This window comes from Rhinatrema bivittatum, chromosome 2, assembly GCF_901001135.1.
Source record: "Rhinatrema bivittatum chromosome 2, aRhiBiv1.1, whole genome shotgun sequence".
In the NCBI taxonomy this organism is placed as follows: Eukaryota; Metazoa; Chordata; class Amphibia; order Gymnophiona; family Rhinatrematidae; genus Rhinatrema; species Rhinatrema bivittatum.
The window spans coordinates 90137610-90154929 of record NC_042616.1 but is presented as its reverse complement, the minus strand read 5'-3'; the positions used below and the strand labels follow the sequence as shown (position 1 = coordinate 90154929).

Sequence of the window (17320 nt, the reverse complement as noted above, 5' to 3'; positions counted from 1 at the left end):
GACATCCAGATGGTGGCGCCATTGGGAAATGATCCTGAAATTGTAATTGCCTGATTGAACAAATGTCTGAGTGTGGTGTGGAGTGGTTTTCTGGTAGTAAATTGGTCTTAAATTCTAACGAGATTGAACTACTTACTACAGGTTGGCTCAATAAGGGTCATACATTTGGAAAATGTGCCTGTAATTGAAGAGGTGACAATCACTCCTGTTTAGTTGTGAAATCCTTAGGGGTTAAGTTGGATTCTTCTTTGAATTTGGAGCATGCTCTTGTGGCACACAATGTCTTTTTAAAACTGATACTGGTACCTTGTTTGGAGGTAGGAGTTTTAAAAACAGTAGTGTGTGCCAGACTATTTCAATGCTCTGTATTTTGTTCTTCCAGAAAAAGCTATTCGGAGACTCTAAATAATACAGATGTGATCGGTAGTTGCAGATGTAACTCAGCATTACCATTGCTTCTGAGATTGCATTGGGTTATCTATCTCAGCTAGATTTAACTTTCAGATGTTGCTATTAATGTTCATGCCCTAAGAAGAAAATGTCCTCCTCACCTTAGGAGTCGTTTGGGATAGTATGACGCTAGCCAATATTTGGTCTAGTCAGACTAATCGGCTCGATATCCTCAATTGTTGCGAGAATGGACCTTGGACCGAGGCAAGGTTGACGCTACCTGCAGGTCCTTGTCGTTTTCAGTAGGCAAAACTGTCCAGAGCAGAAACCCAACAGGACCTTCATCGATACCAGCCCTCATTCCCCATAAGTTGAGTCCTTGGGTGCCGGAGTCGGCTGGACGTAGGTTCGGGTCTCCGAAGGCGATGAATCCCATGAAGACTGAAGCTAGCAGCCGAGAAGATAACTACAGCAGTATAGCAGACAGCAAGCAGCATCAAGGCGTTCCAGGGGTCAGGACAGGCAGCAACCAAGCGAAGTCCAAAATACATATCAGGAGTCTAGGCAAGCGGCGATCAAGCGAAGTCCAGAAGATGTCTGAGGTGAAGGCCAAAGAAACAGTCCAGAGGGAAGGGAAGATAAGACAAGGGCCAGGAGTCAAGAGCATGGAGTCAGGAACACACAGCCAGCTACTCCAAGGAGTTTGATCTGTTGCTGAGGCGTCTAATGCAGGTCTGGATGGGCCTTATATAGTAAGGCCTAGGTGACGTCATCTTTGGATACTGTGGGAGATTTCCCACTGTGGGCCCTTTAAATTGGGGTGAGACGCACGTGTACGCACCTAGGGACACTCGCACAGCTGAGCGGCGTTCTCGGCAATGGTGCGGCCCATCAGGTGCAGCGGCCTGCCATGCCTGAAGCCTGGGGGTCATTGCCGGGTCGGTGGTCTCCCCGCCGCCCAGAGTCCCTGGTAAGAGCAGCGAGTTCTGGGATAGGCCCGTGGCCAGCCAAATGCAGCATCAATATAGGCATTTTGCCAGTTGTGGTTAAGAACAGAGCATTTTCTATGGCAGTGCCACAATTATAGAATCGCTTAGCATTGGAAATAAGATCTGAAACTGATTTATTATTGTTGAGGAAATAAATTGAAGATCTGGCTTCAATTCAGGATGCTGAGTACGGTTTTCATAAAGCTGACCTGAGAAGGGAGGGATGAGTGGCAGACTGCTTTGTTACCTATTTTAGAAGAGGCACAGTGTTATGCAGGTTGCAGCTTTATATATAAAGAGTTATATGTAAAGCATTTTTAAGCTAAGTTCTTGTTTCAATGTAAACCGATGTGATACTCTCAGTGTATGTCGGTATATTAAAAATCGCAAAATAAATAAATACATAAAATTATATTTTAATCATTTTGTTTTATTGTTATTTGACTATTACATAAGTACATATGATTTGCCAAGCTGGATAAGAGCAAGGTCCATCGAGCCCGACATCCTGTCTCCTACAGTGGCCAGTCCAGGTCGCAAGTACCTGGCAGATCGCATAAAATAGATCTAATTCCTCTTACTCCAAGGGATAGCAATAGCTTTAGTCTACTTGGCCAATAATGTATTATGGACTTTTTCTTCAGGAACTTGTCCAAACCTCTTTTAATCCCTGCTATGCTAGTCACCTTGATCACATCCTCTGGCAGCAGATTCCACAGCTTGATAGTGCGCTGAGGGAAAAAAGTATTTTCTGCAATCTGTTTTGAATCAGATGGAGTGTCCCCTTGTTTTAGTATTATTTGAAAGGGTAAATAACTGTCCTTTATTTACCTGTTCCACCCCACTCATGATTTTATCAACATCTGTCATGTCCTGCTCTCAGCCTCCTCTTTTCCAAACTGAAGAGCCGTAACCTGCATAGCCTTCATCATAGGAGAGATGTTCCGGGGGCATGGTCGAGGCCTCCGGACCAGCCTCTGGGGTCGGGTGATGGTGCGCCAGCATCCCGCTGGCGTGCCAGCATCCCGCTGGCGCGCGCAGATTTACACATGCTTTCAGCAAGCGTAAATCTGCCAACAAAGGTAGGGGGGGGTTAGATAGGGCCAGGGGGGTGGGTTAGGTAGGGGAAGGGAGGGGAAGGTGCGGGGGGTGGAAAGTAAGTTCCCTCCGAGGCTGCTTCGATTTCGGAGCGGCCTCGGAGGGAACAGGCAGCGCGCGCCGAGCTCAGCGCGTGCAAGTTGCACAAATGTGCACCCCCCTTGCTCGCGCCGACCCCGGATTTTATAAGATACGCGCAGCTACGCGTGTATCTTATAAAATCCAGCGTACTTTTGTTCGCACCTGATGCGCGAACAAAAGTACGTGCTCGCGCAAATTTATAAAATGTACCCCAAAACGTGTGGCTTGGCTGCACATTTTACTTTCTGTATCTCGTGGGACTAACTAATAGGCTCATCAACATGCATTTGCATGTTGCGGGCGCTATTAGTTTTGAGGGGGTTGGCCGCGCATTTTCCAGGCGCTATTACCCCTTACTGTATAAGGGGTAAAAATAGTGCGTCGAAAACGCGCGGCCAAATGAGGGCTAACAGTGTGCTCTGCCTGAGCGCACTTTACTGTATTGGCCCGAATATGCTGAACTGAAAGCAGGACACTTCTAGACTGCCTTGAAACTTTGTCTTGATCACATCAAACTGTGGCACAGCAGTACTGTTTCACCTTCATTCTTGCCCATATTTGGAGAAAGGTCAAGGACTTGTAAGCATGAGAAATTTTAGGAAACCAGATTCAACCGCTTACAAATTGTCTTGGCCATTGTGTTTACACGACAGAGTTAGGTACTTACTGCTTTGATTTGAAACAGTCTGAAAGTAGAGATGTGTCTTCAGAAATAGAGTTATTGAGTTTCTTTACGCCATTATCAGTTTTCATAATCTTAGCTCATTTGGCCATGACCGGGGAAGATATTTGTCATGAAAGAGAAGGTCATGAGGTGTGAGAAGGGATTCCTTTAAAAAATTTAACAAGTACTACTAGCCAAACTAGCACAAAGCCATGCCCATTGTGGAGTAGAGGCTCTTAAATTTCCTGTCCTAATTCATGAACTTGTTTCCCAGTGTATTTTTAAAAAATGACAATAGGCTAAGTACTAGTTTAAATTGTACTAATATTGCCTTATAGCCAGTGGATTTGTGCACTGTGGCTCGACCGCTAAAATGTTACATAGTAACAGAAGATAGTAACATTAATGATGGCAGAAAAGGACCAAATGGTCCATCCAGTCTGCCCAGCAAGCTTCAAATAGTAGTAACTGCCGTGTTAGGCAGGTTATCCCCATGTTTCTCTTAAGGGAAGGAACTGCCGCTCCATGCAGTTATTCTAAAGCTTCATGATAACCCGTAAAAAATGTATGCTAGCAACATTTTTTACTGGGTGATGAGCCTTCTTGAAAATTCAGATAGTACTGCTTGACATGATTTGCTTATGGATTTGGCCTTAGAAGCAGTCCTATGCTTTTTCATTTATGTCTGAGTATCAGTACCCCAGACCGTAAAAGTCAGGGCCCCTGTCGGTTGTTGTCTGAATCCAGTTCCTCTTCCGCCCCAAACCTACCACCGCCATCAAAGAGGAGAGTAAAGTTGTAGTTTTGTCAAAAGTGTCAAGCTTATTGGTTAAGGGTAGTAATCCCTTGCCTTCTATTAAGGAATTGCTGCTCCATGTAGGTTACTCCCATGCTTATCAGTTCCCCAGACCGAAAAGTCTGTGCTTTTTTTAGTTGTTGTCTGAATCCAAACTCTCCTTTTCTGCCTGCCATTGAAGCAGAGAGCAGTATTGCAGTTGCATCAAAAGTATCAATGCTTATTGGTTAAGGGTAGTAACTGCCAGACTAGCAAGTTACTCCCATGCACCCATTTCTTCATTTACATCCTCTAGCCGTAAGGGATCCACAGGGCCGGATTTTAAAAGCCCTGCGCGCGTAAATCCGGCCGGATTTACGCGCGCAGGGCACTCGCGTGCCGGCGCACCTATTTTGCATAGGCTGTCGGCGCGCGCACAGCCCCGGGATGCGCGTAAGTCCCGGGGCTTCGTAAAAGGGGCGGGGGAGGGAGCGTGTCCGGGGCCAGGGGGTGGTTCGGGGCGGGACCGGGGGCGTGGCGCCAGCCCGGAGGCATGGTCGAGGCCTCCGGACCAGCCCCAGGGTCGGGTGATGGCGTGTCAGCAGCCCGCTAGCATGCACAGATTTACGCCTGCTGAAAGCAGGCGCATAGCCGCGCGTATCTTATAAAATCCTGGATCGGCGCGCGCAAGGCTGCCGATTTTGGGCAGCCTGCGCGCGCCAAGCTGCGCAGCCTGCCTCAGTTCCCTCCGAGGCCGCTCCGAAATTGGAGCTGCCTCGGAGGGAACTTTCTTTCGCCCTCCCCTCACCTTCCCCTCCCTTCCCCTACCTAACCCACCCCCCTGGCCCTATCTAACCCCCCCCCCCCTTACCTTTGTCCCTCGATTTACGCCTGCTAGAAGCAGACGTAAATCTACGCGTGCCAGCAGACTGCTGGTGTGCCATCATCCGACCCGGGGGCTGGTCCAGAGGCCTCGACCACGTCCCCGGGCTGGCGCCATGCTCCCGGTCCCGCTCCCGAAACGCCGCGTCCTGCCCCGACACGCCCCCTTAAAAAAACCCCGGGATTTACGCGTGTCCCAGGGCTCTGCGCGCGCCGGCGGCCTATGCAAAATAGGCGCGCGAGGGCCCTGCTCACGTAAATCCGCCCGTTGGATTATTACATCCCAGATGCATGACTCTGCACTTCTTGGCATTGAATCTCAGCTGTCAAATCTTTCTTAAATCACTTTTCATTCTCTCTACTCCTTCAGGCATATCCACTCTGTTGCAGATCTTAGTATCATCTGCAAATAGACAAACTTTATCTTCTATCTCTTCCGCAATGTTGCTCACAAAGATCAACCAATCCTTGTAGCATTCCACTTAACACCGTTTTCTCTTCAGAGTAGGTTCCATTTATTATTACCTGCTGTCTCCTGTCAGCCAACCAGTTTGTAATGCACTCCACCTCCTTAACGCTAACTCCCAGGCTTCTCATTATATTCACAAGCCTCCTATGTGGGACTGTATCAAAAGCTTTTCTGATATCCGGGGTGGGGGTGGGGGGGGGGGATTTCAAGATGGCTGCACTGGCTTAGAGTGTATGAGCTGTCTCGCTCCGGCGCAGTTCTTTTCTGCTCAGTATGCCCCACTCTAGCAGGAAGAGAAGAGCCAGAGAGCAGTGATTACCTTCTCTGTCTTCCTCTTTGGCTGTTCTGGGTCTGATGCACTCCCATCTACACTATGGAGGGCTTGCTTTGGGAGTCGGCTCACTGGAGGCTGACCGGGAAGCAGTTGAACCTGGTCCCCTCCCAGAGCTTTCCACCTTTCTTTCACCGGAGGAACGATCTGCCCTCCTCTAACCCCATGGAGGTCCGCGCACTGACCCAGCCTCAAGGGAAGGCGTTGGTTGGAGTTTCCAAAGACGCCATAGCTCCTATTGCCACTGCTGATTCAGTGCTCTCTCCTTCAGAGCTGACTGACGATCCAGGGAAGGCAGGGGACTCATCTGTCGACACTGCTGCTGGGCATAATGAAGAAACAATTTCCACCTCTTCTGCCTTCCATCCAGTAGAATTGGTAAGACCCTCAACAATAACTATTGAATCTCTATGGGACGCTATCCAGGCACTTAATAACAATATTGCTTGTCAGATTAACCTTTGGGTCACCTGGATGGCTGTTTGAAATCTGTGGAATCAGACGTGGCTAATATTAAGGCAAATTGTGATTCCTGTATAAAAGATTTGGGAAATATGACTAACTTGCAACAAAATATTATTAAGGAAAATCAATGTCTTTCCTCAAGGTTGGAAAATCTTGAAAATCAAGTTAGGGGGGGAAATCTTAGTTTTATTAATTTCCCTAAAGATCCTACAATGGCCCCTAAAGAAATGTGGAAGAAATATTTACTTGACAGTTTGAAAATTCCTGAAAAGGCATTTCCACTTATTTCAAGTATCTATTATATACCATCTTTTAAAAAGGTCCCTGTGGATTCTAATGATATGACTCTGCTTTCTTCTATCACAAAGTCACCTTTGATGTCACTGCTCATCTGGAAACATCTCAGAAAGACTTAGTCAAGCCAGCTACTTTGATAGTTTCATTCTTGATGGAATCAGATAAAGATTTGATTTTTAAAATGTTCTTCCACCATAGGTTGGATTTTTTTTTAATATGAGGATTCAGGTTTTTCCTGATTTTCTAAGCAGTCTCAAAAAATGAAGAGGCAATTTCTGTTACTTAAACTAAAGGTTTTGGAATTGGGAGCTTTTTTTATTTTAAAGTTCCCTTGTAAATGTATCATTAAATATCAAAATGCCTCCTATACGTTTTTCCAACCATTTCAGTTGTCTGCCTTTTTGACTAACAAAGTATCCTCAATATCTTTTTCTACCCCTATGCTTAACTAACTGTCTATGACAGAATGTAGTTTGTTCATTATATAGGCCAGGGGTCGGGAGCCAGATATGGCTCTTTTGAGGGCTGCACCTGGCTCGCAGACAAGTGTCCCCACACTTTCCCGCTGACCCAGCTGCTCCCCGGTCCTCCTCCGCCCGGGCTTAAAATGCTGTCAGCCCGGGCGGAACGCGGCAGGACAGCTGGAATCAGCGGCACCGGCGTGCTCTCTTCTTCCCGCCCCCCCCCCCCCCCATCCGCGGCCCGGAAGAGGAAGTGGAGAGTATAGGGTGCGTGCGCGGCAGGAAGAGGCCACGCTAGTGCGCTCGGCATCGGCCCGAAGAAAAGAAGACTGCAGCGCGGCTCGGAGGAAAATGAAGAGGTTCAGCCGCGGCCGATGGCATGCTCGCTCATTCACTCTCTCTCTCCCCCACCCCCACCCCGGGAACTCGCGGCAGCAGCAGCAGCCTCCTCCCAACGCTAACCTCCTTCATCTTCAGCCCTCGCGGAGGCGGAGTGCCATCGGCCGCGGCTGAACCTCTTCATTTTCCTCCGAGCCGCGCTGCAGTCTTCTTTTCTTCGGGCCGATGCCGAGCGCACTAGCGTGGCCTCTGCGTGCCGCGCAGGCACCCGATAGTCTCCACTTCCCCTTCCGGGCCGCGGGGGGGGGGGGCGCTGTGTGTGTGTGTGTGTGTGTGTGAGAGAGATTGCATGTATGTGAATGATTGAGAGCCTGTATGTAAGTTTACCATTGGGAACCTGTATGTGTAAGTTTGTGATTGAAAACCTGTTTGTGTGAAAGAGTATGTGTGTATGATTGAGATCCTTTGTGTGTGAGAGAGATCATGTGTATGTATGATTAAGAGCCTGTGTGTATAAGTAAGAGAGAGAGATCATGTGTGTCTGTGTGTGATTGAGAGCTGATTTAGATGAGGGCGCATGTGAGTATGTGATTGAGAGCCTGTGTGTAAATGAGAGAAAGAGAGGACATGTTTGTAAGCATGTGAATGAGAGTCTGTGTGTGAGAGAAAAAGACAGCATGTATTTATGTGATTGAAAGCCTGTGTGTGTGTAAGCATGAAAAGATAGACAGCATGTGTGTAAATGTGTAATCAAGAGCCTATATAAGTGAGAGAGAAAAAACATGTGTATATGTGAGTACTGAGAGCATGTAGGTGTGTCATTGAGAGCCAGTGTGAGTGAGAGTGCTGGTATGTGACTGAGAGAGGAGAAAGTTCCAAGCAAACCACCCCACCTCCTGCTAATTCAGAACAATCTCAGGACACCTGGATCTCAAACGTTCCCAGGTATGCAGAGCAAAAAAAATTTTGTATCCTTATTATTTTTCATTACTGGGTCTTTGTGTCTGCTATTTTGAAATATTTTGTTGGTATGTGGAAATGTTTTATATGAGTTTTTAATTATTGGATATTCCACTCATCAGCTGTTTTGAAATATGTTCTTTTTGTTAGTACAGTTTTACTGCTGATGATTTTATATTTCTTGATTTGTTTTATAAGGATGGGTGATGTTTCTTTTTTCCTTTGTTACACTGCATACAGAGACTCTGGCTTGTTGCAGTTTCCAATTCAGTTTTTTCTGCATGCTTCTTGTTATGCGTTTTGGTCTCTTTATTCTATGTTAGGTGAGGGACAGCACGTGATTCAGGTGAGGTTTTCTGCTGGCGTGTAGTTTGTGTGTAGGACTCTATAGCAGCCTGACTTGGTCCGTTTTCCTAATAGGAGATGTATTGGTGTCTTAAGGCCTGGTGTAATATTTTCAGAGACTTATTGTACTTTAAAAGTGTGATCTTACATAAAATGCACACATTTACTTGTATTTAGTTTTAAACATATTGTATGGCTCTCATGGAATTACATTTTAAAAAAGTGGCGTTTATGGCTCTCTCAGCCAAAAAGGTTCCTGACCCCTGATATAGGCCCTTAATAAGCCAGCTTTTCCTTGTTCTTAGTTCTCTATTTAGAATATCTTGAAGTGGTGACATTGTTATTCCCTATTTGAGGACTTTGATTGTGGCGATCTTGTTAGGTTATTTTCTTCTTAGATCCAACATCTTACTGGATTGTAGATAGTTCACTATTCTTTCTTTCAGCAGCATCTCCATTAATTTTCCCAGCACCAAGTTGAGACTAATCGGCCTGTAGTTTCTAGCCTCCTCTCTGATACCACTCTTGTTTTGTGGGACCACAACTGCTTTTCTCCAATCTCGCAGCACCACTCCCATTTCCAGGGATCTACTGAACAGGTCTTTCAGCAGACCTGCCAAGACATCTCCGAGCTCCCATAGTGTACTGGAATGTACCTCATATGGCCCCATGGCCTTGTCCACTTCCAGTTTATCTACCTTTTCCCATGCATTCTACCCCATTCCCATCTACGGTCTAGTCAACCAGCAATGATCCTTATCCGGGGTCTTCTTTAGGAGCAGATTTTAAATACTTGCGCGAGTGCGTACTTTTGTTTGCGCAGCAGGCACGAAGAAAAGTACGCTGGATTTTATAAGATACGCGCGTATCTTATAAAATCCGGGGTCAGCGCGCGCAAGGGGGTGCACATTTGTGCAACCTGCGCGCGCCGAGCCCAGCGCGGCCTGCCTGTTCCCTCCGAGGCCGCTCCGATTTCGGAGCGGCCTCGGAGGGAACTTTTCTTCGCCCTTCCCCTCCCTTCTCCTACCTAACCCACCCCCCCGGCCCCATCTAAACCCCCCCCTACCTTTGCGCGCGTTGGCTGGCAGCCCTGCTCCGTCCTCCGGTCCCGGGGGCTGGTCCGGAGGCCTCGACCACGCCCCTGGGCCGGCGCCACGCCGCAGCACGCCCCCGAAACGCCGCGTCGTTTCGGGAATGCCCCGGACACGCCCCCTCCCTCCCCTTTTCGAAAGCCCCGGGACTTACGCGTGTCCCGGGGCTTTACGCGCGCCGGCACGCGGGCCTTTTAAAATCCGCCTCTTAGTGAACACAGAGCAGACGTATTTGTTTAATATTTCTGCCATTTCTTCATCTTGTCTTTACACCTTGTTCCTTGTCATCTTTCAATTTCATTATACCACTTCGGGCCTTCCTTCTTTTTCTGATATATCTGAAAAATGTTTTGTCACCTCTCTCTTCTTCTTTGGTAATCCTTTCTTCTGCTTGACCTTTTGCTTTCCTGATTTCTTTCTTTGTCTCCCTCAATTTCGTCAAGTATTCTTCCCCATGTTCCTCTTTTTGGGATCCTTTATACTTCCTGAACGATGTTCTTTTTGCCTTTATTTTTTCAGCCACCTCCTTTGAGAACCAAATCGGTTTCATTTTCCTTGTACAAGTGTTTACTTTTCTAACATATAGATTTGTTTCCTTTGTAATAGCTCCTTTTAATATGGCCCACTGTTGTTCCACCTCGCCCATTTTCTCCCAGTCTTCTAGTTTTTCCTCCAGATATATCCCATTTTGTCAAAGTCCGTATTTTTGAAATTCAAAACTTGTATCTTATTGTGTCTTCTCTTTATCTTATTTGCAATATCAAACCATATGGTCTGATGATTACTGGTACTCAGGTGAGCACCTGTCTGGCCATTAGTGACATTATCTCCATTACTGAGCACTAGGTTGAGTATCACACCCTCTCTTATGGGTAACATTACCATTTGTTTGAGCTGAGTCCCTTGAAGGGTATCCACTATCTATCTACTTCTTGCAGATTCTGCAGAAGGTATACTCCTATCCACATCCAGCAGATTAAAATCTCCAATGATCAACAATTCTCCCTTCTTTCCCACCTTTTGGATGTCTTTAACTGGAGCTTGATCCAGATCTTCAGTTTGGGTTGGAAGCCTGTAGACCAAGCCAGTGTGAATGGAAGAACCATCGTCTTGTTTTAGAATATCTCATATTGCTTCCTCCCCACCCCCACATCCCTTGCATTTCGTTTGCATTGATATTGTTTTTGACACAAAGTGCTACTCCTCCTTTCTGTCCTTCCTTAAGTTATAGCCTGGCATTGCTGTATCCCAGTCATGAGACTTCGAGAACCATGTCTCCATAATGGCAACAATGTCCAAGTCCGCCTCCACCATTATGGCCTGCAGATCTGGGATTTTGTTGCCCAAGCTAAAGGCATTTGTAGTCATAACTTTTCAGCTTTCCTCCCTTGGTTTGCTTATCTTCATAGTCACCTTTTCTGCTCCTTTGCTTAAGCATGGAATGTTGCGGTCCCGGGCTGTGCCCCGGTCCCTTTACCTACCTCGGGGACGGTCCAGGCTGCTGCGGCATCCTTGCGGCCTGTAAGGCCTTCTGCCGGTGATGCTCCCTCCTCGAGGGAGACACTGCCGATGCTCCATGGCTGGCCCTGCCCCCTAGACGCGCGCATGCGTGCAGGGGCTCCACATTTAAAGGGGCCAGTACTGGAAGGAACAGCACAACCTGGGGTGACGTCAGACGCTCTCAGGGTATTTAAACCCTGCATCTAGGTCTACTCCTTGCCTTGCAACGAGATTCTCTCTGTTCCAGAGCTTGCTTTTGTTGCCTTAGTCCAAGTGGCTCGGGTCCTTACGGGCTCCTCCCAGGGGGACCGCGGGCTTCCAGTGGTGAAGTTCCGGTTGGCCTCCAGGCTTCAGCTTCTCCTCTCTTCAATACGCTGGAACTCCTCTTCAGACACCAACCCATAGGAGACCGCACGTATGTCCAAGCAGCCCAGATCCTCACGAGCTCCTCGTGGAGCTTGGGGGACCTCGGGCTTCCAGTGGTGAAGATCCCTCCGGTCTCCTGCCCTGTGCCGCCTTCCGGCTTCGACATCCACTGTGGGTCTTCCCATGGTGCGTCATCATCTGTCCCAGCCGGCTCGGTCCACGAATCCAACATGGAATGTAGAGCTGATTGATTTTATTATCTACTCTCGCTTCCTGTATTGCTTAGGGATGGTATTCCAATTTCATTGGCCACCTTCTGCCACCTCCATCTTGTAGTTAAATGCCTGATGACTGGAATTTCTCACTTAGAATCTTTTTTCCTGCCACTGTCAAAACTAGGCCATTGTTATTGTATAGTCTTTTACTACTCCATTCATGATCCCAGCCTCCAATGTATCCAAATCCACTTTCTTTTTGAGCCATATATTGAAATTTTCTATCTGGCTTATCTTTTCCTTTCTGTTTCCGTGAATGAGTAATATTTCAGAAAAGGCAATATTCTTTACCATGAGTTTAATCACCTTCCCCAGACACTGGAAATCTTTCTGTACTGCTTGGATACAGTTTCTAGCAAGGTCCCAGATGAATGATAAATTTATATTAGAGTTTTTAGTTTCTTGTATAATTGCACTGATTACCTAGTTTGGATTTCTACCAGCTGAAGATCCTGGAAGGCATTTAATCTTTATGTCGCCTTTGAAAACAAATCCCAAATTAGTTCCTCTAATGAATGAGTCTCTTATCAGAAGGAGCTTTCTTTTATGAGGTTTGATAATGTTAAAGGTTGTTTGCATCCAGTGGCTTTTTCCTTTTCAGACATCCACTTATTGTCTGTTGAAGGAGCAGCTTCAGTTTCCAATGAAGAAAAGGCATTAGGTAAGGGTTTCAATGTGGACAGAGGATGTCTCTTCACCCAAGGCTGTAATCCACCAGAAAGCATCATATTCCTGGATGTTTGAGTTCTCTGTGGGAGTGGGGGCAGATATCCTGAATGTTTTATGCAAATAAATGGCTATCTGCCTGCAATGCTGGGTAAAGCCATGGGGTTTCTTATGTGTGCTTGTGACATTTTAACCACCTGGCCTGTAGAGAAACATGGCCTGTGCTTAGTTTTTCCTAGCCTGGGAATCTTATCCCTGCTCTGTTTGCTCACAGGGGTGATCCTGGATCTTTATTTCCTGAGTGGTATGAAAATCAAACTGCATTATCTACCTTGTGTTTGCCCTTGATTCAATTTCCTGCTGTTAGTAATTCCAATTTATGAAATAGAAAAGAAGACATGCATTGGAACAGCAGCTGTTTTGTAGGGGGGGGGGGGGTTCATTTATTTTAATTTCCCGATTTTTCTCTTCAATATTTGTATGTTTGCCTCTGTCCCCAGGCAGCATGCCCGGGAGACTAGAGCTAGAAAAATGTCTGTAAGACTATTGCTTAGCCTCAGTCCTTTGGTTGGTAAGAGCTATCACAATAGCAGTGGCTGTCATCACCTACCTTCTGGGATCTGTGTGTGGTGCCTCCAGATCTTGCCAGCCTCAGTGCTCAGCAGACTCAAATGAATGCCTTGTCATACCACCAGCTCATTTTTAGATTTTTTCTTTTCAGCTGTCTCTACACATGTCTTATGCCTTTCTCTTGGGTCTCACCTTTACCTAGTATTGTTATCTGGACACTCAGTAACATAACCTTCCACCACAGGATGAGTCTTTTGGTACAGCAGCTGCAGACATATATCTGGTAGCCCAATGTAGGGAGGAAGTATTTGGTATGGCCACAGCAATTAAATCATGATATGTAAGGGCCCCAAAAGTATCCTTACAAAGTAATGTGTCTTCATAGGAGGAGGATGCTAGGCAACGTAGGCCGCAGGAATGTTCCATCTTTCCACAGCATTCCTATGGGAAGCTGCTGAAATGAGCCATTCTAACTTTTTTTTATAGAGAGAGATCCTTAGTGATTTCTAGAAGTGGAAAAACAGAACTGAGGAGTAAAGGAGAGAAGTGAGAACTCAAGGGAAGAAGCTTTTTATCCCCTTCTCGCCTTCATTAGATTTGTAGACAACACATTGCTGTTCATCCAGAGAATAAATGCTATCTCACTTCAGGGGACTAGTGAATTGGTTCTTCTCACCTTTTTTGTCTTTCCTTTTTGGAAAGGTATTCCACCTTTCCTTTGTAGTAAAAGAGGAAAGAGGTTGCTCAGGAACTAGAGAAAGGCCTCATTCTTTCATGGTCGTTGTCCCTTGCAGGAAGGAGTCTCTTGACTGAATTTTTGTGGAAATCCTCCCCCCCCCCCCACTTCACCAGGGGTCACCTTCAAAAGCTGTTGAGCACTAGCCAACTCGTTGTAGCCTCTGGAAAATAGCACATAATTCAAACTCTATGGAAGAGGATTCACCTGTGGGGCCCAAGGGATCACCAGAAAAAAAAATGTCCTTCACAGCAAAAGTTGTGATCCAAAACAATAGAAAAGAGTTTCATTTGCCAAATAGAATAATTTTCTAGAAATCACCATCAGGACCTCTCTCGTCCTCTGAATATTTTTGAAAAATTAGCCAGATAAATTTATCAAGATAACTTTGCTAGCAGGCCAGCAGCTGCATATGGACCTCAAAGATTATTGAAAAAATGAGCCCACACACTATGTGAAGATGGGATGTAAAAGGCTTATTTCCTCTCACCGTGCATGCTTCCCACGGTGTGGCACAAAATCTCTTTTAGCTCCTCCCTGTGCCCTGTGTTGTTGTTGTTGTTGTTGTTGTTGCATTGTATGCTGTGTAGGATCCTAGAAGCTGTTCCTCTTGGGCTCTGGAATTTGGATTCATTTATTAGCCTGAGGAATTGGAGTGGGACTTAGTTTGCATCTGATAACTGTTCTGTAGCTATAGCAACTCTCCTGTACACCAGTCTCGACACTATAAATAGATCCCTTCCATCGCAGGGAGAAGAATATCAAGGAAAACGCAGAGCCTGCCGATAGGGAGAAGACTGCATGAGCTTCAATACAAAGCATGAAAGTGAAACAAGCTCCCTTTGTAGCTTGCATTCATGCACCTTGTGCTTTACATCACTATTGCGATCTTCTCTTGCACAGCAGCTTGCTGTGCATGGATAGTGCTTTCTAAATAATACTAGGACGCCACAATAAAATCAGCAGGCAGAGAAAGCGATTGCAGCATGAATGGAACAGGTGAAGACGATGCCACGGTTTCAGGAGCCCTCGCTTCAAATGTTCTGTGCACTCCACAGAAATACTGCGGAAAAGTTCAGAGATAGAAAAATCACAGAAGATCTAGAGTGTGAATCACGGAATGAAATCTTTGTTGCTCCTCCATCTTGCAAACCACCTACTCGGAAGCAGAAACTGGAGAGCCAGTGGGGCTTCAAAACAGAAAATTAAAAGGAAGAAGGTGGCAGAAGAGTCTTCAAGATACCATGCCGACCCTGCAGTCACCCCCTCAGGACAGCCATTCCTCATGAAAGGACAATATTCCCGCTCTTCTATGCATGGAGTATATATTATCCAGTTTAGAAAAGATGAAAAGAAATGTTACATTTAGGAAATGGGGTAGCAGTTAAAGGGACAAAATACATCACTTAGAAGGTGACTGATGTTCCTGTGAGAGAACATTTTTACAGGCCAGACTATTGCATTAATAACCTTCGGGCCGATACAGGATAGTAAACTTGAACGTCAGAAGTACAGGGGGATGTATGAGATTTGAAATTAAAATGATCAAACACTTAGAAACCAACACAAAGAGGCTTAATAGAGACACTGATTTCTTCACCAGCTATGAGACTTTCATTTCCTAAAGCTATAAATTCTGCTGTTTGGTTTTCTTTCTAGGCACATCATCCTTGTACGTTATAAATCTTTACAGCTTTGAAAATGAACACTGCTGTTGCCATTCAACCTCCACTTTGCTTGTGTGTTCAGGTAACATCGCCTTGAGCTTATTTTGCACTGGCTTGATGAAGGCCTAGCTTTTAAAAGCTGGTCAAAAATGTACTACATCAGCCCAGTAAAAAAAAAAGATGTCACCTATATTTTATTTGTCTGAATCTTAGTGGACTAACATGGCACCACACTACTGTATTAAAAAAGGTTTCAAATTAGATGGGTTGACATTTCCTATGTCCCAACACAGATTTACAGCTTAGCCTCGACACTGGCATATAAAACATTACATTTGACAATGCAGAGTTAGCTGTATTTCCAGAGTGGTAACTCAGTACAGCCTCCCATTAGGAGGAGCACGTGCCTTACCCACCAGAAAGTCTGAGTACCTGAGGGAAGTTAAACAGGAAATCCGAATAGAGAACACTTACTTCTTTTGTAGAGCAGGCAAAGAGAATCTGCTTCCATGCTTAGGGCAGCTACAAGAGAGTCCGGTGGTGGTAGCTGATAAAATCAGCATAGCAGAGGGTAGAGATGTGCACTTGTTTGAAGTGATATTTCCCATTTTAGTTTGTGTAGTTTTTATAAATGAAATTAAATAAAAACAAATGGTTTTGTGCTTTTTTTTGTTTCACTATGGCCTTCCCCAGCCACCATTAAAAAATAAAATAAAATCCTATGCCACTTGACTGTACAAAAGCCCCCTGTGCTTTTTTCCACCACCCCCACAAAACTCCAAGACCCCACCCCAGCTTTCCAGCAATGATTGGATTGCTTCTGCCCTTCATTGAAACATAGAAACAACACTAATAAAAGACCATATGGCCTATCCAGTATGCCCATCCACACCAATTACTCAGCTTTACAATCCCTACTACTCCCTCAGAGATCCCCTGTGCTTATCCCATAAGAACATAAGATATGCCATACTGGGTCAGACCAAGGGTCCATCAAGCCCAGCATCCTGTCTCCAACAGTGGCCAATCCAAGTCACAAGTACCTGGCAAGTACCCAAACATTAAATAGATCCCAAGCTACTATTCCTTATTGATTATTAGCAGTTTATAGACTTCTTCTCTAGGAACTTATCCAAACTTTTTTTAAACCCAGTTATACTAACTGCCATAACCACATCCTCTGGCAACGAATTCCAGAGCTTAACTATGTGTTGAATGAAAAATAATTTTCTCCAATTTGTTTTAAATGAGCTACTTACTAACTTCATGGAATTCCCCCTAGTCTTTCTATTATCTGAGAGAGTAAATAACCAATTTACATTAACCTGTTCAAGTCCTTTCATGATTTTGTAGACCTCTATCATATCCCCCCCTCAGCCATCTCTTCTCCAAGCTGAACAGCCCTAACCTCTTTAGCCTTTCCTCATAGGGGAATTGTTCCATGCCTCTTATCATTTTGGTCGCCCTTTTCTGCACGTTCTCCAGTGCAACTATATCTTTTTTGAGATGTGGCAACCAGCATTGCACACAGTACTCAAGTGCGGCCTCACCATGGAGCGATAAAGAGGCATTAGGATACCCACTGTTTTATTTTCCATTCTCTTCCTAATAGTTCCTAACATTCTGTTTGCTTTTTTGACTGCCACAGCACACTGAGCCGATAATTTCAATGTATTATCCACTGTGATGCCTAGATTTATTTCTTGGGTGGTATCTCCTAAGATGGAACCTAACATTGTGAACCCCAGTTGCTCCTGCCCTGCCACTACAGTATTTAAAATTGACTGATCCAATGTTGGAACCATTTTGAAGTATAGCCTGTATTTCAGAATAGAACCAGCCTCTGGTCGGCTGGCACCATTTTTAAATTTATTTATTTATTTATTTTTGGTTTTTATATACC

General features: G+C 45.4%; 1 protein-coding gene across 8 annotated transcripts in view; it reads left to right on the top strand.

The window, feature by feature from the left end:
* The window catches only part of PRKAG2 (protein kinase AMP-activated non-catalytic subunit gamma 2), a 751594-nt gene that overhangs the window by 355519 nt on the left and 378755 nt on the right, over positions 1-17320 (top strand). The gene's annotated exons all lie outside the window — the stretch shown is intronic.